The sequence below is a fragment of the Schistocerca nitens genome, chromosome 3 (genome assembly GCF_023898315.1).
Source record: "Schistocerca nitens isolate TAMUIC-IGC-003100 chromosome 3, iqSchNite1.1, whole genome shotgun sequence".
In the NCBI taxonomy this organism is placed as follows: Eukaryota; Metazoa; Arthropoda; class Insecta; order Orthoptera; family Acrididae; genus Schistocerca; species Schistocerca nitens.
Window position 1 is genome coordinate 331926348 of NC_064616.1, and position 26652 is coordinate 331952999.

Genomic DNA, 26652 nt, shown 5'->3' on the forward strand with positions numbered 1-26652 from the left:
TAGGGGACTGATGTACTCAGATGTTGAGTCCCATAGTGCTCTGAGCCATTTGAACCATATATTTAATTTGTTGTCGTGTATTGCTGGCAAAGGCAGTTCTACTTTCATGACAATGTTTTTCGAACTCCCGCTCACAAGTCACGCATGGCTATCTTCCGCATTCCTTTCGCGCACATTATGCTCAGCTACTGACAATGCACTGACCATTGTGTTGTGCGACAGATCAATTGTTTATTTTTCTCAGTAACAACTATTTTATTCGCGAATCACACATTGTCAGTTTGGAAAACCGTAGGTGAGTAACCAGCATATGGCATCTGGCATATCATTCCACCTGAAGGGAATGGTCGTCATTATTTTAATACTGCTCAGATCAAGAGAAGGAATAAAATCCTTTGGTAAGTTTCCAGTCCAGTCGTTCAGTGTTAAAAATACGATGGGTTACGGGGATTCAACCAAAATTCCAACAGAATTGGCAATTTATTTTTGTGTGAATTGCTAACCTTTCCTCACTCGAAGAAGCATCAAAAATGGCTCTGAGCACTATGGGACTTAACAGCTGTGGTCATCAGCCACCTAGAACTTAGAACTACTTAAACCTAACTAACCTAAGGAAATCACACACATCCATGCCCGAGGCAGGATTCGAACCTGCGACCGTAGCGGTCGCGAGGTTCCAGGCTGAAGTGCCTAGAACCGCTCGGACACTCCGGCCGGCGAAGAAGCATCACCATTTATGAGTAACGCCCACATTTCTCTTGTTGACAGGTTTAATTGTACTTCCTTTGCCAAAATACAGTGTAATTTGCTCAAACGCATCTCACAGCAGCTACTGCGACAGAATTCTGAAACAGAGTGCCTCATTAAACAAGTAATTGACAATCAAATAGCTCAATAGCTTCCGCAAAACCTGATACAGTCGGTTTGCAGTAACATAAGAGAAGAAATTTGATGTGTATTTTCATACTAGGAAACTCTTATTTCACTGGCTGTCGATAACTCTTAAAAATTACAGTAACTGGAGTGAAAAAAATAAAAAGCGAAGTGTAACAACTGGTGTATCGCCATAGATAAGAAAGTTCCGCGTGTTTACGAACTGGCAAAATACTCTCCTCCTTGTGTACTATCATACGCCAAACTCTCGTTTCGATGTCTCGAGCGGTTTAGGAGATATGAGAAATGTTGTGAATCGCGTTACATCGGGTCCATTTTCTCAAGATTGGAGGCAGATAGATACTTCCTCCCAAGTCTAAAGAAAAATTCAACATGTTGGCTAAATTTCATACGCAGCAACAAAAAAATGGTTCAAATTGTTCTGAGCACTATGGGACTTAACTTCTGAGGTCATGAGTCCCCTAGAACTTAGAACTACATAAACCTAACTAACCTAAGGTCATCACACACATCCATGCCCGAGGCAGGATTCGAACCGGCGACCGTAGCGGTCGCGCGGTTCCAGACTGTAGCGCCTAGAACCGCTCGGCCACTCCGGCCGGCTACGCAGCAACATATGGTATAACACGCACCAAACTCAAAATCATAGCGCCCCCTATTTTTCACTGCAAACTTTTCGGTTTTTGCGTAGTGTATTAGTCAGATGTGTATACCACAATAAGTATAACCATTAGCGAGATTATGGGCACTTCGCCAATAAGGTGACGCCACCGTCAAGGTAAAAATGAAATATTTTTACTGAATAGTTTCTGCAAAATCGTTTGAGAAAGATTACAGTGTGCGCGCGCTTTGTTGCTGTCAGCTTAGAGCGTCGCCAACCGGCGCGTGCAAAGTACTTGTTCGCGTCTCAATATGCGTAGGACCCGCGCGACACGTGCGGCACGTGCGCGTCGCGCTGTAGTGTCGTGTCACGTCACACGTGCTATACGCGTCTCAATTTGCGCTTAGTTCGGCTCGCGCAGCCGTGAGGCGCAGGCGTCCGCTGCGCCCCGTCTGTTGTTGTCCGAGCGCGCGTTGTTCACTTCTCGCCACGGTTTCGTGTACTGAGTCTCTCTTACGAGAGTGCCGTGGCACGCACTTACCGCCGGAAAACGATCAAGATCGCATACTAACCAGAATATGCACGACCAGAACCTCACGAAATTAAGAACTTTATACGGAATGATCTTCACCTGGATCCAAATCAAATGGCTCTGAGCACTATGGGACTTAACTGCTGTGGTTATCAGTCCCCTAGAACTTAGAACTACTTAAACCTAACTAACCTAAGGACATCACACACATCCATGCCCGAGGCAGGATTCGAACCTGCGATCACCTGGATCTGCAGGATGTCGGTGGCATTCACTTTCCCATCACTGGAAACGTTGTGTATGGCCAGAAGTTCAAGGACTCCGACGGACACATAGGTGATGAACCACTCGGATTTCGGCCTGCGTGCGATAAGGGTTTTCTAACTCCCGTTCGAGGTCCCGCCGGACGTCGTCATGTCGGCTTTACACCGCATGGCAAAGTACTCAGTAACCTGGTCGAGAAAGGGAAAACCTTTTAGACCTACCCTGTCCTCAATGGCGTATGTCAAGTGAAAATTGAACTGGTGAAGTATGTGCTGTCTTACTTGGTTATAGGGGGATGCAGGGCCATCATTATGTATTACGGATAGTTCCGTGCCTGCACTGGCTGCGGCCAGGAAGGGCATGTTCGCCAAAAGTCCAGCGTCGGATTGTACAGACACCATTCAACTACGCCGCCTCCTCTGCGCCATCTACAGTTGCCGGCCGCGGTGGTCTCGCGGTTCTAGGCGCGCAGTCCGGAACCGTGCGACTGCTACGGTCGCAGGTTCGAATCCTGCCTCGGGCATGGATGTGTGTGATGTCCTTAGGTTAGTTAGGTTTAAGTAGTTCTAAGTTCTAGGGGACTGATGACCACAGCAGTTGAGTCCCATAGTGCTCAGAGCCATTTGAACCATTTGAACCATCTACAGTTCTTCCTGTCACCTACGCCGCGGTCACAGCACCAACTGAAGATCTTCCGCGCGGCCGCCGCGACCCGTCACAGGTGATGACACTTTTGACGTCACTGCAGCCGGAGGCACTGTCTGCAGGAGACACTCACCTACCTGGTATCGCTGACCCCGACGCGGAGATGGATCAGACGCCTGACGTTGTATCGACTTCTCCCTTTCTTCCACCTGGCAAGGAGGCAATGGACAACCGCACCAATTCCGACACAGAACAGCATGTACGTAAACAAAAGGCCCCACGGAAGAGCCGGAAGCGGCACCGTGAACCTCGAATGATTTATCTTCAAAGAATGGGGCCCGAAGATGACAACAACATGTCCGACGACGCAAAGTCCTCTGACACGCAAATGTCGGGCGGTAATGTTCCGCCACCTCACCCCACGACAGCTTCACGTCGTTGGTCGTTGTGACAGGGCGGTGCGGAACCCTCCTCCAAGCGTCCTGGGTGACGTCGCTCCTGCTATGCCAACTCCACCTGTGTGCACAGCGGACGACCCATTTTGTGACACCACATCTGTGCTGACGAGCTCCTGGGCTGATGACGTCCAGGATGACGCTGTGCTACTGCGTGGTGCTGCGGAAGGGCATGTCCTGATGGAGGAGTCTGGACAGCTGTGACACAGTGAAAATTCGATGGATGCTGCGCTTGGTCCGTCCCTACGGCCGCCGCTGGAGCGGACGCCACCTTCCCGATGGACGTGGCGACCCAACAGTGCCGACTGGCGACTCTCAACATCAATAACATACGTGCGCGTCATTAACTGACGATGTTGCAAGATACGCTGTATGCGACAGATATAAACTGCTTCTGTCAGTACAAAACAATAACGGACCACGTTCCTCAAGGTCTATGTCGAGAATTTCATCAGTCCTTTCGGATACACTGCTCACGTCTCACAAGCGTCAGCTAGTGGCAGTGGAGTGGCAATCCTTCTCTGTGACTGCCTAATTGCGGAAGACGTCGCTTTCCTCACTGACGCGAGAAGCAAGGCGCTCACACTACGCGACGTCACAATCGTTAATATCTATGCGCCCTCCGGATCGGGACGACGCCGTGAACGATCCGCTTTCTTCGCAGATGCGGTCTCGCCCCTGTTTATGGGATGCCAGGATGCCACAATTTTCGGTGGGGATTTTAACTCCACCCATGCGCTAAAGGACCAACTGCCACACTACGTTCCATGTCAGGCGCTATCCACTGTCATAACCAACCTTCGCCTCGTGGACATGTGGGAGTAAGTACATGACGACAGGGCAGGTTTCACAGACCAGCCACTCCTCCAGCCATAAAGACCGCCTCTCTCTCGCGTACCATTGTTCGTGGCACACGGGTCTCTATAATATGGCCCGTTGCTTTTTCCAACCATGAGGCCTACTTATGCACAGTCACCTTGCGCTGCCAGATGATATGGCATGGGCGAGGACCCTGGAAATTGAACGTGACACTCCTACACTCGCCTGAATGCCGATGGTTCGTGGAGGCAACGTGGACGTCATGCGCTCGTCGGCGAGGGGCTTACCCGACCGCACTCTCATGGTGATGGGTCACGTCAGGGAGATCGCCGCCAGGAGGCGGCTCTCACTAGATTTTTATTACCGCATTCTGTGTGATTGTTCCGCAATGGCGCACACAGCTGCCTGTCAGCAAGCAATGAACCACGCAAAAGAGCGGATCACAGCACTCACAAAGCAGCACCTCGAAAGGACGACATGGTTCAAATGGCTACGAGCACTACGGGACTTAACATCTGAGGTCATCAGTCCCATAGAACTTAGAACTACTTAAACCTAACTAACCAAAATACATCACACACATCCATGCCCGAGGCAGAATTCGAACCTGCGACCGTAGCGGTCGCGCGGTTCTAGACTGAAGCGCCTAGAACCGATCGGCCACACCGGCCAGCCGCACCATGGATAGAATGGACCACGAAGGGCCGTCGATGTATCACATCATCGCCGAACGTAGACGTCGGTGACGGGCGCTGACACATGCTGTAACTTTAGCCGATGGTCACTCTGCCACAACACAACGTGCGATCGGAAATGCTCTCCACCGTCACTATAGTCAACAGTTCGCGGACCACCGCCATCCCCCAAATGCGACTGAAGATATCTCTCGCCTTATGTATGGCACACTGCCGCGGAACTCGCAGATGGCATTACTTGAGGACATGAGTAAGGAGGAGGTCAGTGCAGCTATACTGGCCGGCGCGCCTCACTAGTCGCCAGGACCCGACGGCCTCCCGTTAGAATTCTAAAGGTCCTACCGCCAGTTACTGACGCCTGCCTGGGGGGATATATGCTGCGACTCGATGTCCCCTAAAGTACAGCTTTCTGGTGTCTTCCTCGAAGGATTGCTCATTCCTGTCCATAAACCAAACGGTTGAACCTCTGTCAATGACTGTTGACTGTCGCCCCCTATCGCTCCTGAACTGTGATATGAAGAATTTTACCCGGCTTTTGGCAGCACGTCTCAGGAGGGTCGCCCGATACGTGGTGTCCCACGATCAATCCTCTTTAAGAGGCGATCACAACGTCCAGACTTCGTTATGTTGATACCATGACATGATCGCGCTTGCGCGGACGCGCAGCATCACAGGGATTCTGCCTCCCTTGATTTCACTGAGGCTCTCGCTAAGGTTGATCACCCCTGTCTGGCAGTGGTGATGCGGAATGTGGGATTCCCAGACACCTTTGTGGAGGTCATAATGCGGCTGCTCCGGGGCGCGACATCTAGGATCCTGTACAATGGTCGACTTACACCACCCATCCTGGTAAAACAATCGGTGCGGGAAGGATGGCCTCTTTCTGCGATCCTGTAAGCTCTCGCCATGGAACTGTTACTTTGCATCCTCCACCAACGCCTCAGCTGAATGACTCTTGGTGGACACTTTTTATTGCATGGCCTACGCGGACGATCTGGTCTTCCTCCTGCGCAGCGGTAAAAATGTTCAGGCAGCACTGGAGTGGATGGAGTCCTATGGCGCTGATTCGGGCAGCGTCCTTAATGTTCGCAAATGTCACGCGTTGCCTATAGGCCGTGGGCTGCTCGGTGAATGCGCCGCTCCTCTGCGGATCTACGACGTGGTATGATGTATGGGTATTGATTTTACAACCGCCTTGGGGAGATCAGTGGCCCTTAACAGTAGACGCTTATTACGCCGAATCCGAGCAGAGCTGTGAGACCATCGACTCCGAACCCTGTACATGCTACAGAGAACCAGTTTTACTAATGTTTATGTCGCGTCGCGAATCCCGCACTTGGCTCAGACGTTCCCCATCCCGCCATCAGTGGCCAGCCGCATGTTGACTGCATTGGGTTCCTTTGTGACTCAAGGCCTGTTATTTAAAGTCAGCTATGAGTCCCTCACCCTACCGATGGGCAAAGGAGGCCTCAGTCTCTGTTATGTCCACCACGAGCAACAACCCTCTTTGTAAGCACGCATGTCAAGATGTAGCGACACACTCCGATATGCCTCACCAGCCTACTGGTGAGGGCCCTTACCCTGACCTCACTTATTGCCCCAGTGCCGCTGACAGACGTCCCAGGGCTCTTTATCTACTTAAGCTATTTCTTTATTGAATATAGATACATCAGGACCGTGCTTCTCCCTCCACGCCTACCGACGGCCAAGATAGTTTATGCCTCGCTGCAGTCGCGGCTTCCGCCGCATTTCATTGAAGAAAAACATCCCCTTGTCCGGTGAAATGCCGTGTGGCGGGCAGTGCACGCCCGTACCCTTGCGTCGGACGTCCAATCCACCTGGTATGTGAGGGTAATGGGAAGCAGGGCTGCCAGTCGCGTCTCCACCGGATCCACCCGGCACCATCACCATTATGTATCACGTGTAGCGTGCAAGGGGACTATGGCCATCGACTTGTGTGCGGCGCGTCGAGTAATGTTTGGCTTTTGGCCCGCCAGATGTTAGCGTTTATCACACGCGCGACTCCTGACAGCATCACCTCACAAATGATTCTGTTTCCGGACATGGACTATTTTCCGCGTGCAAAGGCCTACTCAGTGACTTGTATCAGCGGACACGTAGTCCAGTACCTGTTTGGTGCTGGTGACAAATCAGCCCTCGATTTCTGGCAATACGTTAACGATCGACATCGTGCAGTAGTCAAGAAACCAAAGTACCAACAATATTTCTCGAATTTTCTCCGGAGCACTTTCCACAATCCCTCTCGCAGTTGGATCATCCATGCAGAGAGCAGCTGACATATGACCCTTCTTCCACTTTAGAAATACTATTCCCTCGACGATTATTCATACACACTTTCGACAAGACGTGCTTCGATGATCTACTGACGTCTCGCCAGTCTTTGCCAGGACGTGCTTGTGCGACGGAAATGGATTCATTTATGATAAAATAAAAAAATAAAAATAAATAATTTAAAAAGTACCTTCCATGTATCCTTTCCTATTTTTTTTCTTATTTTGGTAGAAGTTATTAGGAGTATTTCATGATAGGGGCCAACGCCTGAAGCAGTGGAATTTTTCTTTTGGGGCTTCTTCTTAAATATTTAGCGCAAAAGTGACGGTGGCATTAGCTTTCCGTTTTTTTGTAGATTTAGGTAATTTGAGGAATTCGAGGGGAAAAGAGTGGCTAGCGTCCGAGCTTCGTCTAATCATCATAAGAAAAACTCCTTCATGCCAATTTTTGTAAAAGTTTTTCTTCGCTGTTTTCAAATTTGTATCTGTGTCGTGGTGTAATGTCCGTTTGCAACATCGAGTTGTAAGATAGGGACCTATAATGACAGTCGAATCTGCACAACTACTCTATTAGCAGCCGGTAGGGAGTGGCTTTCGAACGACAACCACAAACGTTTGATGACAAGGCGACAATTCAGACGAATCCTGCACCGGAAAACACGTCTCATTTGTCACACAGGGCGTGCGTGCGTCATATGATAGGAATCTCTTACGGCGCACCTAATTTGTACGCTTGGTAACTGAATGAAATAATCCTCCTTGTCCGATTTAAGTGTTCGTATGAATGTGAATGTGATCCCTCCGAAGTAGATGATGAAAACATAGTTTGTCACATAAGCCGCAACAAATGAACGCAACAGTTTCTTTGTGCTCTGTCAAAACATATGTTTTAAATGTTTTTGAAGTTGCGTTCCGTTTTGGAAGTATTGACTCGTGAATTCCTTTGTTGTAACACAGTTCACACCCGTTTATTTGTTGTTTTCATTTCTGCGAGACATCTATGTGGTATCTCGCCTCGTCTCGCTATTCGTCACATTTACTTGTATCGGTAACGTATTCTTACCACATGACTCATATTCTATAATCCATGTATAGTATAATATCTGCCAAGACTACAGAAAGAGAACAAATACTTCTATGACCAGACGAACAATTTATAATATTGTGAAAAAAAAGTGGCGTAAGAAAGTTTAGAGCACGTCTGAGGTGGTTTACACTCCAACACCATGACTTTTTGTTTACATAACGGTGTATCAATAACAAATATAAACTGCTTCTATCAGTTTTTTGTACATAAGACGATGTCCTTTACAAAATAAAATATTTCTAGAATACGTAAATAAGTGGACTTCTTTTTACATAATGGTGTAACAATAAAAAAAATCATAAACTGCTTCTGTCAGTACAAAACAATAACGGACCACGTTCCTCTTCTTGAGCACATTCCTTGCGTTGGGCCCGGGTGCGTGTTCACGTGTGGTGGTGGATCCTCTCCACTGTCCTGGTCCTCTCTTGTTCTGAATACTTATAGGCAATAATTACATTCTCCTACCCGGAACATCCCAACTGGGTGGGAAATCAAGCAAGGCACTCCCTAAAAGTTAGCGTAATATATTCGATATTTCGGATGTCTCATAAGCTGTGAGTGATGTTCTTGTAGTAACGTCCAAAACTTGAGTACATTCTTACTGCCGTCTCCGAAAAGGTAAAGCACAGTCAAACCCCGAATCCAAGTCATTGCGTTTGTCTTCGTTCGGGGATAATAGGTCATATTTGGGAGAAGTAGTATCCGTGGTTCTATTGCTTGCTGCACTACCCGAAGGAGGAAGGCGATCATTTTTTGGACCAAACACCACAGGTCCGCCGAGGGCCCGCATATCAGGCGATGTTCCTCTGTGTCTTTAACATTGCGCTATGGACACAGTGGCTCATCCGTCATATGAATTGTATACAACCTGGAACGAGTCACGTATTTCCCATTTATCACCTGATACCACAGTGCGCGCGTTCCCGTATCAAGGTGTGGGTAGTGCACTGTACGCCATACCACGGACCACGCAACTGTTGATTGTCGGCGCTCTACGGCATTATTCGGCCGTCGTCGAGTGAAGATGCCGTTGCCGTCCTGGTAGTCGGCAGTTCCATATGTACATAACTGTGTTCCTTAAAAAAGGTTCGCATGTGGGCAAGCGATGGTGAGATGTGAGCCACCGCTACCGGTGCCATTCGAGAAGGTGGAGCTAGTTCGTCTATCAGGTGCCCGTCAGACTTGTCCGATGTCGTGTCCATATCTTTATCATCGTGCTTAGGTAAATAGCCACTGCTCGGTCGCGTACGTGGTCTAGTCCAAGATCCCCACGACTACTAGAAAGGGTGCGGATTTCGTATCCGACCTTAAAAAGCAGACCTGTGCTTCCAGAATATTCTAATGTCGCTAGGATTCGGCGCGCCAACACCACTGGCATAGGAAGAACTTGTGCCAGGTGGGGGATGCGAGAAGCTAGATAAGTGTTGGCAAAGGTGACCCGTTGTATCATGCCCAGAGCCCTTAACCTGTGACTTCGGACACTCACACGAATTGTTTGCAGAAGATGTCTGTAGCTCAACGCCGCCGTGCGTCGAATGTCTGTAGTTTAGTTTAGTTTACTTATGTCATGTTTCGTAGACCATTTTCACGATTATTTTATCGATATGATGTGGAACAAGTCAGATTACAAGATATATACACACATAAATAGTGCTAATATTAATATTACTGAAATTTTTTTTACCAGTTCTGAAACAGAAACTCGTCCATGGAATACAACGATTTGTCCAAAAGAAATGATTTTAAGCTAGATTTAAAACTTGATCTGCTACCTGCCAGACACTTTATGTTGTTGGGCAAATGATCAAAGATTTCTGTTGCTGAATAATGTACTTCTTTTTGAACAACTGACTGCTTCAATAACGGAAAGAAAAGGTCACTTTTCCCTCTAGTGTTGTACGTATGAACATCACTGTTCTTCGCGAATTGAGATGGATTATTTATAACGAATTTCATTAGTGAATATATGTACTCTGATGGTGCAGTTAAAATACCTAACTCCTTGAAAAGGTGCCTACATGACGTCCTTGGGTGAATACCACTAATTATTGTCACTGTTCTCTTTTGTCTCAAATTGTGCAATCAATACTTTATGTCTAAGTGGTGAGTTACCCAAGAGAACTATTCCATAAGACATTATTGAGTTGAAATACGCAAAGTACGTTAGGAGGCTGATCTGTTTATTACCAACACTGGCTATTATACGAAGAGCGAAAGAAGCTGAACTTAATTGTAATATGCTTCTTCCAGTTGTCGGTTGGACTCTATTCGGTGTACAGAACTGGATATAGTAAGTTTTTTTCAAAATTAAGGGAGACTCCCCTTTTCTGAGAACCACTTAATAATTCTTTGAAAGACGTCCTTAACAATATCTTCAGCTCTTTTTTATGGAATGGGATTTATTATAACACTCGTGTCATCTGCAAAAATACTAGTTCTGCTTGCTGAACGTTAAGTGAGAGGTTATTCACATGAATAAGTAACAGCAGAGGACCCAAAATTGAACCCTGTGGGACTCCTTTTGTGATAACTCCCCATTCACTAGAATTTACCACCCTCCCAACATTATTTATGTTATTCAGCCCAACTTTTTGCTTTCTGTTCAATAAAACCTGAGTTTTTCTAAGAGTTCAATAAAACCTGAGTTTTTCTAAGAGTGTGGCATGATCTATACAGTCAAATGCCTTGGAGAGATCACAAATAATACCAGCTGACGATAATTTGTTATTTAGGGCTTCTACTATTTGATGGGTAAATGTGTAGATAACATTCTCAGTCGAGTAACCCTTCTGGAATCCGAACTGTGACATGCTGAATAAATTATTTTCACTTAAATGTGAGACTACTCTTGAATACATAACTTTTTCGAGTATTTTAGAAAATGAAGTCAGCAATGAGACTGGTCTATAATTATTTAAATTACTCTTGTCCCCTTTCTTATGAAGAGGTTTGACAACTGCGTATTTCAATCTGTCTGGAAAAATTTCCTGTGCCAGCGAAGCATTACATATATCGCTAAGGACTCCACTTATTAAATTAGAACAACACTTCAAAATTCTGTTAGAGACTCCATCAACACCACATGAGCTCTTGTTTTTCAGTATATTTATAATTCCCTTAATTTCAGTGGGGGATGTTGGTGCTATTTCTAAAGGCCTAAAGTCCTGGTGAATGACATTTTTAACATATTTTTTTGCTTCTTCAACTGAACCCTTTAACCGTATTTTTGCTGCTGAATTCAGAAAGTGATTGTTAAAAATACTTGCAACCTGTGAACTATCACTCACAACATCATCATTTAGCTTTATTGCTGTGGTATGCTGTGCACTGTCAGGCTGCCCTGTCTCCAGTTGGACAATACTCCATATAGTTTTAATATTATTATCCGCATTATTAATTTATATCAGAAAGCATAAGCTTCTCGACTTCTTAATGACTTTCCTTAAAATACACTTCTGGAAATTGAAATAAGAACACCGTAAATTCATTGTCCCAGGAAGGGGAAACTTTATTGACACATTCCTGGGGTCAGATACATCACATGATCACACTGACAGAACCACAGGCACATAGACACAGGCAACAGAGCATGCACAATGTCGGCACTCGTACAGTGTATATCCACCTTTCGCAGCAACGCAGGCTGCTATTCTCCCATGGAGACGATCGTAGAGATGCTGGATGTAGTCCTGTGGAACGGCTTGCCATGCCATTTCCACCTGGCGCCTCAGTTGGACCAGCGTTCGTGCTGGACGTACAGACCGCGTGAGACGACGCTTCATCCAGTCCCAAACATGCTCAATGGGGGACAGATCCGGAGATCTTGCTGGCCAGAGTAGTTGACTTACACCTTGTAGAGCACGTTGGGTGGCACGGGATACATGCGGACGTGCATTGTCCTGTTGGAACAGCAAGTTCCCTTGCCGGTCTAGGAATGGTAGAACGATGGGTTCGATGACGGCTGGATGTACCGTGCACTATTCAGTGTCCCCTCGACGATCACCAGTGGTGTACGGCCAGTGTAGGAGATCACTCCCCACACCATGATGCCGGGTGTTGGCCCTGTGTGCCTCGGTCGTATGCAGTCCTGATTGTGGCGCTCACCTGCACGGCGCCAAACACGCATACGACCATCATTGGCACCAAGGCAGAAGCGACTCTCATCGCTGAAGACGACACGTCTCCATTCGTCCCTCCATTCACGCCTGTCGCGACACCACTGGAGGCGGGCTGCACGATGTTGGGGCGTGAGCGGAAGACGGCCTAACGGTGTGCGGGACCGTAGCCCAGCTTCATGGAGACGGTTGCGAATGGTCCTCGCCGATACCCCAGGAGCAACAGTGTCCCTAATTTGCTGGGAAGTGGCGGTGCGGTCACCTACGGCACTGCGTAGGATCCTACGGTCTTGGCGTGCATCCGTGCGTCGCTGCGGTCCGGTCCCAGGTCGACGGGCACGTGCACCTTCCGCCGACCACTGGCGACAACATCGATGTACTGTGGAGACCTCACGCCCCACGTGTTGAGCAATTCGGCGGTACGTCCACCCGGCCTCCCGCATGCCCACTATACGCCCTCGCTCAAAGTCCGTCAACTGCACATACGGTTCACGTCCACGCTGTCGCGGCATGCTACCAGTGTTAAAGACTGCGATGGAGCTCCGTATGCCACGGCAAACTGGCTGACACTGACGGCGGCGGTGCACAAATGCTGCGCAGCTAGCGCCATTCGACGGCCAACACCGCGGGTCCTGGTGTGTCCGCTGTGCCGTGCGTGTGATCATTGCTTGTACAGCCCTCTCGCAGTGTCCGGAGCAAGTATGGTGGGTCTGACACACCGGTGTCAATGTGTTCTTTTTTCCATTTCCAGGAGTGTATTACAGTATCTTTTGTAGTAAGCAAATAACGTCGGATCCTGACTTATTCTGGCCTGTCCATATATTTCAATCTTCCTCTTATATGATATCTTAATTCCCTTAGTATTCCATGGCTTACTTCACTTTGTAATGGCTTTTTTGGATAACGTTTTAGGAAAGCAACTCTTAAATATTGAGACAAATTTGCGGTGGAATAAATTGAATTTAGCATCAGCATCATTTTCTGTGTATACTTCATCCCATTCTACCTCTTCTAGGCTGCTCTTAAAACCCTGTACCTTGTTCGCATCAATTAGCCTCCCTGTCTTGTATGAACCTGCCTGAAGCCTGTCAGGTGCTATATGTGTTATTTCCATTAATTGTGCATCATGATCAGATAGCCCATTACAACTGGGTACACATTAATTGTTTCTGCCTGAGCACTGTCTATGAAAATGTTATCGATAAGTGACCTACTATCCTGCTGCACACGGGTTGGAAAATTTACAACAGATACTAGACTGAAACACCCAAACAAAGATTCTAGCTTATTTTTCCTATCCGTATCTCCGTATCTTTTAAGAAATCTACATTAAAATAGCTCAATAATGTATCTAGATTTTTCATAAATAGCTAAAAGTTACTTTGAGGGGATCTGTAGATTGTTACAATTACTATAGAAGTATATTGCAGTAGCAACTCACAAGTACATGCTTCAAGGATCTGATCTACACAAAAACTATTTCTTTCAATGTTTTTCACTTTGTGTCCAATTTTTATATAAGTAGCAACTCCTCCTTTTTCCATGTTGACTCTACATGAATATGATGCTAATTTGTAATCCCTTAAATTTAACTTCTCCATCCCTGCGGTTACATGGTGTTCAGAGAGACACAAAACATCTATACCTTCAGATTTTACCCCATTTTCTAGGCATGCAAGAAACTCATCTATCTTATTTTTCAGTCCTCTAATGTTTTGATGAAACACATAAAATTTATTTCTTTGGATACTTTACAGACATTATGACACTGTTCTGTTTTAAACTCTTTCAATACTCTCTTTCTGTAACCTGACTCTAAACTAAAAACTGTGCCCCTCTGACTCCAGTAATCACAGGTATTTTGTCTTGTGTGCATGTGGTCTCCCTTACATTTTCTGCAAGAAGATCAACTAATCTATCCTTCCCCCTCCTATTCAGATGCAGGCCATGACTAGTGTAACCCCGACTCCCAATTGCATCAACAGGCACAGCACAGATATGAGATTTAGTTTCTGCCAACAGTAACCCCCTCAGTTCTCTGTTAACACGGTTGGCAGCCGTATTAACCCAGGGCTGGTCATGGCCCTGCAAAACATCCACAAACCCCACACGAGTGTGAGCTGTTGCTGCACCTATTACATCTAGGTCACACCTAACACTATAGTCCGAACTGCTAGCCAGGCTGTTTCCTGCTCCTCCTACTTAAGAACATGGTCCTCGCCATCAAATGGTTCAAATGGCTGTAAGCACTATGGGACTTAACATCTGAGGTCATCAGTCCCCTAGACTTAGAACTACTTAAACCTAGCTAACCTAAGGATATCACACACATCCATAACAGAGGCAGGATTCGAACCTGCGACCATAGCAGCATTGTGGTTCCAGACTGATGCGCCCAGAACCGCTCGGTCACAGCGGCCGGACTCGCCATAAAAATCTTTGCATAAGGCCCCTAGGTTTTCTGTAACCTGCCTAAACTTAGCACTAGGTTTCACAATGCTTGTGACCTGGTACTCGACTCCTATCCTATCCTGTAGCATCTGGCCTACACCTCTCCCATGAATGTTACCTAACAGCAGGACTCTTTTCTTCCTGCTTGACTTTAATCCCAACCTAGCATTACAATTGTTACTACGAGTCCGCTGCACCCTAGTTTGCTCAAAAACTGATTGAGGCTCTTCAGGTAACAAATCAAACTGATTACTCACTGGAATCTGAAAGGTGATTTCTGGGGTTTTCTTCTTCTGACTACGAATTGTTACCTGTTCTCAGCTCCCATTGTCTCTTTCCCCCTACAACTCTCTAATTCGAAGCACACAATTTCTAGTTCAACCCGAGGGGCACAGTGGAAGGGCACAGTGAAGATAATTCCTAGGCATTTCATCTTGTTGATCGGCTGTAATGGTGCTACACTTCCCGTCGGGAGTCCTCTCCCAGTGCTCATCGCTCCCGACTTTGCCATGTTCATACGACTTCCCGTAGCCATACCATGCAAATTAATCCAATGCAAGGTCGCTCTTGCCCCGTCGCCCGACCGTGCTAAAAACACTAGGTCATCCGCGTACGTTCTGCATATAAACTTGTTGTGCCTTATCGTCATTCCTTGCAGTCGATTCCGGAGCCCTCAGAGCAGCGTCTCGACAGTGATGGCATACAATACCGTCGACAACGGGCACCCTTGTCTGACCGATCGTGAGATGGTGATGGGCCGCACCATGCGTCCATTGATGAGCACTCTGGATGAGGCGCCGTTGAGTAGTCTCATAACGGCGCTGACAAAACTTTCTGGAAACTTCATTTGCCTCATCACATCAGTGAGATAGGCATGGCTCATCCTGTCAAAGGCACGATCGAAGTCTATCGATACCAGTGCACTCCGGAGACGACATGTTGATGCCAGTGCGATAACATCGCGGTAGTCGCTGAGTGCCGTTTGTATATTGCTATCCCCTCCTAGCTGGGTTTGGTCGAGTGATATCACTTGGCGTAGTACGCGTTTAAAGCGTGCTACAAGTATCCTGGTGCAGATCTTGTAGCCGCAATTAAGAAGGGTCAGTGGCCGGTAGTCCTTTATCCATGTGCCGCCGGATGGTTTGTGGATGGAGATGATCATTCCTTCCACGAAGGAGGGTGGTAGAGGCACATTGGGAGACATCAATTCACGGTGCATGGCAGTCCATCGCAGAGTCATGAGATCTTTAAATGTACGATAAAACTCTAAACGGAAACCCGTCGGGCCCCGGCGATTTGTGGGACGCTCCCTTATCAAGCGCTTCCATTACGTCGTCAACTGTGACTTCCCCTGTTAACTCCCGGTTGGCCGTCTCGTCGAGGCACGCGGGCAGCTTTCGTCGAACCTCGTGAAAGGCTGCCTGATCGTGTTCCGCTTCTTCATAGAGATGGCCGTATTGTTCCACAAAGGCGTTAGCAATGTCTTTTTGCGTTGTCATACGACGACCATCCGGCAGTACGACCGTCTATATTAAGGTTCTGCAGCTACGTTGTTTTTCTCTGATAACGTGATACAACGACGGCGATTCTCCACGGACTCGTTCAAAGGCCCTTGCACGGATTGCGACACCCTCCAGACGGCGGCGCGTTATGGAAATTATTTGGGACTGCGCTCGTTTTATAGCAACGCTCCGATCCTGTGAAGGCGCTTGTACAGAAAGTTCACGGAGCATCGTGAAATAAAATTCCGTCGTGTGTCGCCTCCACATCATCTGCTCTCTTCCGTACGCAATTAACGCTCGGCGCAATGCAGGCTTAACGCATTTCAGCCACCACTGCAACGTCGTCGGATATGTCGGGAGGCGTCGTTCACATATGTGCCAAGTGTCTTCGATTAAGCGTCTGCACTCAGGTTCCCTGAGGTGTGCTATATTCAATTTCCAAACACTGCGACTCCTCCATACTCGTTGACGACTTAGGGAGACCGTGCATATATATCCTATGTGATCTGAAAAGGCGACGGGCCACAATTCCGCATCGAGAATCGCAGATTCGAGACGACGTGTAGCATAAATTCGAAAATTCGATCGAGGCGACTTGCCGAGTGACTTGTGGCGTAGGTGTATCCTGCTCTGTCGCCATGTATCGTTTCCTATGTATCGATGAGATTCATGTCCTGTTGCCGCAGCTCTTGGCATGAAATATAGAGTGGATGTTGATCTTTTAGTGTGAGCACGCAGTTGAAGTCGCCTCCAAATAAGACATGTTCATACCGGCCTAAGAATAGTGGTGTAATCTCCTCTGCGTAAAATCGGGATCGATCGCGCCGTCTGTCGAACCCCGACGGGGCGTAGATGTTAACGATCCGTACTCCCAGCACTGTGAGCGCCAGTCCTCGCGCTGACGGCAGGTACACCACGTCCTCGGCTACTATGCCGCCGCGTAGAAGTATCGCTGTTCCGCTGCCGCCGGCTGTAGTGGATACAATGTATGTATCGTACTAAAATGGCTCTGAGCACTATGGGACTCAACTGCTGTGGTCATAAGTCCCCTAGAACTTAGAACTACTTAAACCTAACTAACCTAAGGACATCACACACACCCATGCCCGAGGCAGGATTCGAACCTGCGACCGTAGCGGTCGTGCGGTTCCAGACTGTAGCGCCTTTAACCGCTCGGCCACTCCGGCCGGCCTATGTATCGTACTCATAGAGGTCGGGGAAGCTCTCGACACATACTTCCTGCACAAGGACGATGTCAACGTCTGACGCATGTAGCATGTCTCGTAATAATTGCAATTTGACCGGCGTTCTAATTGTATTAATATTAATAGAGGCTGTTCGATATGCCTGGCGCTGTTCCTTAGTATAGTAAAGCGCACATGAACGCTTACGTTAACTTGTCTGCTGTTGCTCGGCGACATGCTGTCTGTGCGGCAGTCTGCGTCTTCTGCATGGTTAATATCCGGTAGACGCCGCACTCGCCACTGCTGTTGCGTCGTCGGTCTGTGGGTCAGTATAGGATTCGTCGGCCCAGTTCCTAGGCTGGAGGTCCATCTCTCGTCGTGTTTCTCCGGCCGGGCTGACCGAAGGCGGAGGTGTTGCTGCGGTGGGTGGAGCGACTCCTTCTAGCGGCTCTACGTCCCCTGGGTCTGTACTCAAACCCCGTCTCGTGTGATTCGCGTCGTACTGCGGTGTGGGAGGTAGAACCTCCCGTTGCACATCCGGATTCTCTGCATTGCCATTACAAGTAAGTCCTTCTGACGTGGAATGCCTTAAGCAGGTGTCCGACGTCGCTAGCTGTCGTTTCTTGTGGCGCTTCGGCGATCGTTGTTTGCGCGTGTGCGCCTCCGTGTCCGAGTACGGAAGTGACTCCCAGTGCTCAGGGACGAAAGCAGTTGTCGGCACAACCGTAGGATCAATTTCCATACCTCGTACCGATCCTTTCCGGTCGGTTAACAGCGTCGTCGGCGCCGGAGTGGCAGAAGTTTACGTCGTTTTGTCACAGGTGGCGGTCTCTGCTTCTGTCGGTTGCCGTAAACTGTCAGGATGTTGGAGCTGGTCATTCTTAAGGATGGGAACTGTTCGAATCCCGTCCGCATACGCTAGAGTCAGCGGCGTCAACGTGGACGTAGGCACGGGTTCGCCATTTGGAACTTGGACAATCCTCCGCTGCATACATCCGGAACGGACGTGGCCCTCTTTCCCGCATCCAGAGCATGTTTTGGATTGTCCATTGTAGATAACTATTGCTCTGCCTCCGCCGATGAGGGTACATGTTGTGTCAGTTCTATTTTGATTTGACGCACCCCATTGAGAATGGGGTAGGTCGTGAAGTGGACCACTTTTCCTCTACGTGGCTAAGCACTCTTCAATATGGGCGTAAGGCATCAGTCACCAAGTCAGATGAAACCTCGAAGGGAAGTTCGATAATACGTATGCTTCGTAAGCCCAGTTCTGCGTGATCGATAGTTACTTCTCTAACATGTCCATCAGAGTGACGAAGTTTGAATCCATGTTTAGTATCTCGAATGATTCTGCCACACAGTGCATCGTTAATCAGTTTGACGTAAACGACACTGATCACTATGGAGAGGTGTATTCCAATAAATTAGTTGTAGTCAAGTTTAACTTCGTCTCGTAGGAACCCTTCAATTTCATAGGCTTTCGGTCTCGCACACTCATTCGAAAAACTGATCTTGAGACTCGACTTTCTGTATGCACGTGTCATTCTGTATCGAGTCGTCGAAACGTGCGAGTACGCCGAATTTACAACCGCGCGCGCCCGAGCTTCCAGGGCAGGGACGTAAACACACGTCCGTGCCGCAGCACTGCCGAAGGCAGACTGCCCACTTAACCACCACGCCGTCCTTCAGTCTGGTCGCTCTCTATTGCACTTCTTGTCCTTTAACCGTTCACTCTTGCTACTTTACTTTTTTTCACAGTTCAGTTCACCTTCTTCGTGTTTTCATGCTGTGTTCAGTTTTTGACGGGATATCCACTGGGCCATCTTACCTCTAAATCTGAGGGGAGTGCGACGGGAAGTTTCCCTTGTTAGTAATGTAATTTGCAAATAAAAAAGGAGAAAATAGAAGAGATAATATCCGGCTGAAAACAAATTTAGAGTCATTATTATTATTATTATTGAAATGTCTTTTGCACCGGTAATCTTCCGCCATCAAATTAATCTCTCCGTCCACTGCACATACATATTTGGCGATGACAAAGAAAACGAGGGTGAAGTTTTGGAAAAGGTCGAGACCGGCGGAGCGAGGGAGAGCAGTGTTAAGGAAAGAGGGACAGCGCTATTGCGCGGAGCCGAGGAGTGGGGGTTTGCACCGTCATCAACAATGAGTATAGAAGTAAATAGAGAGGCCTTCGGGCCGCGTGAGGTGTGTCAAACTTCCCCCTCCGTACCCACAAGCACTGAGGTCCTGGTCCCTCCACGCAAAACGTATCGCAGGTATACGGATTGACAAATTCATTGTCATCCGATCTGCCTTTAAAAATTTGCTTTACGTAGATGAAGCAAAGCTACATGAGTTTCAGTAGTTAGTTTCTTACTAAAATGTTTAGTTTTCGCGTAAAAAATATGTTTTGGGATTGCCGCGTACTCTCCGCTATGCAGTCTTTCTCATTCGATATTGAGGAAAATATTCGATAAACAGATATTATTTTTCCGCATTATATAGTCACACATTGCGGACTGACAAAGAATTTGTTTTCTTTTCGTTGTGGCCCATAGTTATTTTGATACTTCGAAGTGAAGTACAACACTGTGCATACATTGAAAAGTTTGCAGTGAAAAATGTAGTCACTGGTCACTTTACGTTTGGTGGGTTTTAGGCCATAGGGTACTCAGTACGAAATGTAGCTAACATATCGAAATTGTTTTTAACGGTGGAAGTAGGGTCATGTCTGTTTCCATTATCGAGAAACTACGCGAGATATATTGGTGATTCTCCGTGACGCGGTTGGCAGCTACCGGTACGCACCACATGCGAGGCTGCTGCCGCCTGCAGTGCGAAGTGCGAAACTCCCTAGGGTTTCACTTCGTATGTTGCTGATAAAAAGCGAAGCTGGAAGTGAAAAAAAAACTGACATGAAAAGACACCGGGAGTCATCAGCTTCTGACGCTGACTGTATGTTTTTTAAGTCTATGCTGCCTGGTTTCAGGGAACAATGTTACCTGTATTACTGAATTTGATCACTCATTTGTTATAACCTGTTCGCTTTACAATTGCCCATTTTAGCTGACCACGCTGCGAACTGTTGACATTTTCCGTTATTGGTTGTTTCGAATGACGCACGAGCTACATAGCCGCGCTCAGTCAAATTGTTAACACAGTTCCTGAACTGCACTTTCTCTAAGTGCAGCACATAAAGCAAACATACATTCTGTTAATTCACGTCCATACGAAAACAATAGATATGAACAGTAGGAAAATAAAACTCGTTATGTTCGCACAATGTACCTGTGCTTGTAGGAGACAACGGTACTGTCGGTTTTAATATACTCTAGAGAGAAAGCGTATGAATTGAAAAAAAAAAATGAAACTTGTGTTACTTTCTAATAATTGAAGCGAACGTATAATATAATATTAATACGTTCTTCTAGAGAGAAGTGTATGAAACTGAAATAAAACTATTGTTTTACGATCTAGTAACGGGAGTTGGGGCTCAGATCAAAGTCGAAGGTTTTTTCGCATCTTTCTCGTTTTCTCTCTTTATTCTAAGAAGTTTGCACGCGATGCTACTATGGTCTCCCCCTCAACCAGAGATGTCCTATTTTTATATATATTTTTTAAAACGAAGCAAACGTTTCCGTATTTCTTCCTGACATAACTGAACTTCGATATTAACAACACCTTTCCATATGATCATACTCTGCAATAATGTGTATTTGCGCGATGACTATCCATTTTAGCAGACGCTAGAAATATGCAGAAGTAATAACGCAGACTTCAAGAAGAATATAATAATTCCAATCCCAAAGAAAGCAGGAGTTGACAGATGTGAAAATGACCGAACTATCAGGTTAATAAGTCACAGCTGCAAAATACTAACACGAATTCTTTACAGACGAATGGAAAAACTGGTAGAAGCTGACCTCGGGGAAGATCAGTTTGGATTCCGTAGAAATATTCGAACACGTGAGGCAATACTGACCTTTCGACTTATCTTAGAAGAAAGATTAAGGAAAGGCAAACCTACGTTTCTAGCATTTGTAGCTTTAGAGAAAGCTTTTGACAATGTTGACTGGAATACTCTCTTTCAAATTCTAAAGGTGGCAGGGGTAAAATACAGGGAACGAAAGGCTATTTACAATTTGTACAGAAACCAGATGGCAATTATAAGAGTCGAGGGGCATGAAAGGGAAGCAGTGGTTGGGAAGGGAGTGAGACAGGGTTGTAGCCTCTCCCTGATGTTATTCAATCTGTATATTGAGCAAGCAGTAAAGGAAACAGAAGAAAATTTCGGAGTAAGAATTAAAATCCATGGAGAAGAAATAAAAACTTTGAGGTTCACGGATGACATTGTAATTCTGACAGAGACAGCAAAGGACTTGGAAGAACAGTTCAACGCAATGGACAGTGTCTTGAAAGGAGGATATAAGTTGAACATCAACAAAACCAAAACAAGGGTAATGGAATGTAGTCGAATTAAGTCGGGTGATTCTGATGGAATTAGATTAGGAAATGAGACACTTAAAGTAGTAAAAGAGTCTTGCTATTTGGGGAGCAAAATAACTGATGATGGTCGAAATAGAAAGGATATAAAATGTAGACTGGCAATGGGAAGCAAAGCGTTTCTGAAGAAGAGAAATTTGTTAACATTGAGTATAGATTTAAGCGTCAGGAAGTCGTTTCTGAAAGTATTTGTATGGAGTGTAGCCATGTATGGAATTGAAATGAGGAAGATTAGGACAACACAACACCCAGTCCCTGAGCGGAGAAAATCTCCGACCCAGCCGGAAATCGAACCCGGGCCCTTGGGATTAACATTCTGTCTCGCTGACCACTCAGCTACGGGGGCCGGACTCCCGTTTGGATAATTGGGATAGATAGGGATACACAAGTTGCCAAAGTGCGCTAGACAGGTTCAAAAATGGTTCAAATGGCTCTGAGCACTATGGGACTCAACATCTTAGGTCATAAGTCCCCTAGAACTTAGAACTACTTGAACCTAACCAACCTAAGGACATCACACACACCCATGCCCGAGGCTGGATTCGAACCTGCGACCGTAGCAGTCCCGCGGTTCCGAACTGCAGCGCCAGAACCGCACGGCCACCGCGGCCGGCCGCTAGACAGGAATACGTAAGTCGCCAAAGTGGTGAGCAATCGAAAGACTTGCACCCGGCCGTTGACACACACGAAATTATTATTATTAACAACAACATCCAGTGGCAGACGTTACAAGAGAGGAATAGCCCATCACGGAGAGGTTAACTACTGAAATACCAAACCAGTGGAGTTCAGGAAGAGACGAGCAACATACTATTTCCTCTCAGGTACGTCTCGTGAAATGAGGAAATCCGAAAAATTAGAGGTAATAGGGAGGTTTACCTACACTTGTTCTTCCCAGGCGTCATTCGCGAATGGAGCAGATAGATTCGGGGAGAGGAGGGAAGGTAAATAGTGATAGTGAGAAGAGGTTAAAATGGTTCAAGTGGCTCTGAGCACTATGGGACTTAACATATGAGGTCATCAGTCCCCTAGAACTTTGAACTACTTAAACCTAACTAACCTAAAGACATCACACACATCCATGCCCGAGGCAGGATTCGCACCTGTGACCGTAGCGATCGCGCTTTTCCAGACTCAACCGCTCGGTCACACCGGCCGGCTGAGAAGAGGGGCTAGCGGATTATAAGTGTAGATATAGACGCTATTAGTCGGTATCCGGATATACTAGCAAATCCGCGTTGTCCTGGAGATAGGCGCGGGGTAGCCGCGTGGTCTTGGGAACCTTGCCACGGTTCGCGCGGCTCCCTGCGTCGGAGGTTCGAGTCCTCGGGCATGGGTGCGTGTGTTGTCCTTAGCGTAAGTTAGTTTAAGTTAAATTAAGTAGTGTATAAGCCCAGGAACCGATGACCTCAGCAGTTTGGTCCCTTAGGAACTTACCATAAATTTCGATTTCCTGGAGGTAGCTTTACGAGCAGCGAGTCCTAGCAGAGAGATAACTTGAGTGAAAGGGATATAGAGTCTGAGACAACAGACAGGGATTCACGTGACGTCACGACTGCCTTCCCATACTAGTTCGAGTCCCGCGTGAAATACAGCTACTGGAAATCTCGCAGATTACGTCCAATTCCTAATCCCACAGGCTACGGTAGTGGGCTCCATGCTTTCAATAAGTATTTAAGGTTTATACGAGGACCATTAGCTTTGTCCGAGTTTTAAGAGAGCTACAGTTTTTTCGATATTTGTATGCTGTCAACAAACTGATGGAAACACTGTGTACGGTACCTCGTCTTTGTTTCCCAGATCTTATACTCTGGAAAGACACTCTAATAATGATTATGTTGATATGAGATCTGCGTTGTTTACGGACTCGTGTTAAAAGAACTGACACTGAGTTCTGTAGAAAATCCTGATGAACAAGAGTGTATTAGGAATTTACAGCACCTTCATCAACTTGGAAGGAAAATGGAATGCTTTAAAAATGACGTAAGTGTTCTGCTCTGCATACGAACCCACGTATCACATTGTTAATTAAAACTCATTAATGGGCGCGATAAATGTAAAACTCCTATTGTCAGTGGTGATGAGTTCACTGTAAGCGGGATAGGTAGAAATTAACTCATATTTACTGAATCTTCAGAGTGTCGGCTTAAAGAAAACAGATGACTTAATATTCGAAGTTGTCATTGAATAATACCAATTGTATCAAACGTTTATACCAGATGACTTTAAAAGTTTGTTCCTAAGCAGCGTAAATCACATAGAACTGTGTAAACAGCTTCCGGAAATGAAATTTCTTCTCTTGTCTTATATAAATAAATTGAAGTTCTCTGTTCTCATCTGTCTGTATGTACAGGCTAATCTCAGGAACTGCTGCAGGGATTTTAATCTGGTTTTGACTAATATGTAGTCTGAGCCACAGAGTATATGGACTCTAAGACCAAATAAGAAACGTCGTACCACGAAGGAATTATCCCAATGGGACGGGAATTGGTGCAGACAAATAAATGATTACAATTTCAGAAAAAATGGATGATTTATTCAAGACAAAGAGCTTTCCTAACTGAACAGGTAGTCTATAACGTAGTCAACGTCTGGCCCTTATGCAAGCAGTTATTTAGCTTGCCAGTGGTTGACAGAGTTGATGGATGTCCTCCAAATTCTATCCAAATGGCGCGATAGATGGTGCAAATCTTGGGCTGCTTGGAGGGCCCCGCCCACAATGCTCCAAACGTTCTCGAGTGGGAAGAGATCAGGCGATCTTGTTAGCCAATGTAGGGTTTGGCAAGCACAAAGACAAGCAGCAGAAACTCTCGCCATGTGCATTATCGTGCTGAAATGTGAGTCCCAGATGGCTTGCCATAAAGGGCAACAAAACGGGCTGTAGAATATCATCGACGTACCGCTGTGCTGTAAGGGTGCCACGGATGACAACCAAAGGAGTCCTGCCATTAAATGATATGGCGCCCCATACCATCACCATGGTTGTCGGGCCCTAAGGCGAGCGACAGTGAGGTTGGTATTCTACCACTGTCTGGGGCGTCTCTAGAACCGTCTTCACCGAACATCGGAGCTCAGTTCGAAGCGGGACTCATCTCTGAAGACAATTGCAATACAGTCAATGAGATTCCATGCCGAAGGCGTGTCTGGGGACGCCCCGGCCAGCAGTGGGATACCAATCTGACTGTTGCCTGCCTTCTAGGCGCTCAGTCAGGAACCGCGCAACTGCTACGGTCGCAGGTTCGAATCCTGCCTCGGGCATGGATGTGTGTGATGAACTTAGGTTAGTTAGGTTTAAGTAGTTCTAAGTTCTAGGGGACTTATGACCACAGATGTTGAGTCCCATAGTGCTCAGAGCCATTTGAACCATTTTTTTTTTTTTTTTTTTTTTTTTGCCTGCCTTACGTTCCGACAACCAACAGTGGTGGTCTAGGGTGCCATTTCATTTCCTTTGGTTGTCATCCTTAGCACCCTTACAGCACAGTGATACGTCGACGATATTCTGCTAGCATCTAGCGTGTGTGACTATGCCTGGCACTCATACTCTGAAGTCACGAGCAAAGTCGTATGCCACCTTTTACTTAATAACAACAGCAATAATAATAATAATTTCGTATGGCTGAATTTATGGTGGAAATCTTTCATCTAGGTGCCACTTTGATGATTTGCGTGTCCCTAGCATACCCCAGCTATCCAAGGAGGGAAACAGGACGTAATGTTAAAAGCGGAATCCAAACCACGTGTCGTTTTGGTGAATCTCTATGTCAATATAAGGTGAATGCTAGATTTACAGGCAGAGTGCAAAACCCATGGTTCGACTTGGATTCAATCATGTGATCTTCCAGTTTCCAGGCACGCGTTTTACCGGTGGACCACCAAGTCCTTTCATGTAGACCTCCACAAAAAAAATGGCTCTGAGCACTATGGGACTCAACTGATGTGGTCATCAGTCCCCTAGAACTTAGACTACTTAAACCTAACTAACCTAAGGACATCACACACACCCATGCCCGAGGCAGGATTCGAACCTGCGACCGTAGCGGTCGTGCGGTTCCAGACTGTAGCGCCTTTAACCGCTCGGCCACTCCGGCCGGCCTATGTATCGTACTCATAGAGGTCGGGGAAGCTCTCGACACATACTTCCTGCACAAGGACGATGTCAACGTCTGACGCATGTAGCATGTCTCGTAATAATTGCAATTTGACCGGCGTTCTAATTGTATTAATATTAATAGAGGCTGTTCGATATGCCTGGCGCTGTTCCTTAGTATAGTAAAGCGCACATGAACGCTTACGTTAACTTGTCTGCTGTTGCTCGGCGACATGCTGTCTGTGCGGCAGTCTGCGTCTTCTGCATGGTTAATATCCGGTAGACGCCGCACTCGCCACTGCTGTTGCGTCGTCGGTCTGTGGGTCAGTATAGGATTCGTCGGCCCAGTTCCTAGGCTGGAGGTCCATCTCTCGTCGTGTTTCTCCGGCCGGGCTGACCGAAGGCGGAGGTGTTGCTGCGGTGGGTGGAGCGACTCCTTCTAGCGGCTCTACGTCCCCTGGGTCTGTACTCAAACCCCGTCTCGTGTGATTCGCGTCGTACTGCGGTGTGGGAGGTAGAACCTCCCG